Consider the following 653-nt stretch of genomic DNA (forward strand, 5'->3'; position numbering starts at 1 on the left):
TTGGTCATGGTGTATAATCTTCTTGATGATGTGTTGCATTTGGTTGCTAATATTTTATTGCGAATTTTTGCATCTATATTCATCTAGAAGATTGGCCTGTAGTTCTCTTTTTTTGGTTGGGTCTTTCTCTGAGTTTGATATCAGGGTAGTGCTTGCCTCTAGGAATGAGTTAGGGAAAACTCCTTCCCTTTCAATTTCATTAAAGAGTTTCAGAAGAATTGGCATTAAATCTTCTCCAATTTATTTTCAGAATTCAGTGGTGAATCCATCAGGACCTATCTTTTCTTCATTGGTAATTTTTTTACTACATTTTCAATTTCCCAGGCTGATATTGACTTAATCGGGATTTGTATGCCTTCTTCATTCAGCTTTGGTAATTCATATGTATCGAGGAATCTGTACATTTCCTCTGTATTTTCCATCCTATGAGAGTAAAGATTTTCAACGTAGGTAATGACGATCTTCTGAATTTCTACAGGATCTGTAGTGATTTCATCCTTTTCATTCCTTATTGCATGAATTGCAGTTTTTTCTATCCTTTTTGATAAGGTTGGCTAGGGGTTTATCAAATGTATTTATTCTTTCCAAGAACCAACTCTTTGATTCATTAATTCTTTGTATTGTTTTCTTAGTTTCCATTGCATTAATTTCTG

Source organism: Chinchilla lanigera, unplaced genomic scaffold (genome assembly GCF_000276665.1).
Source record: "Chinchilla lanigera isolate Chin_1 unplaced genomic scaffold, ChiLan1.0 scaffold00034, whole genome shotgun sequence".
In the NCBI taxonomy this organism is placed as follows: Eukaryota; Metazoa; Chordata; class Mammalia; order Rodentia; family Chinchillidae; genus Chinchilla; species Chinchilla lanigera.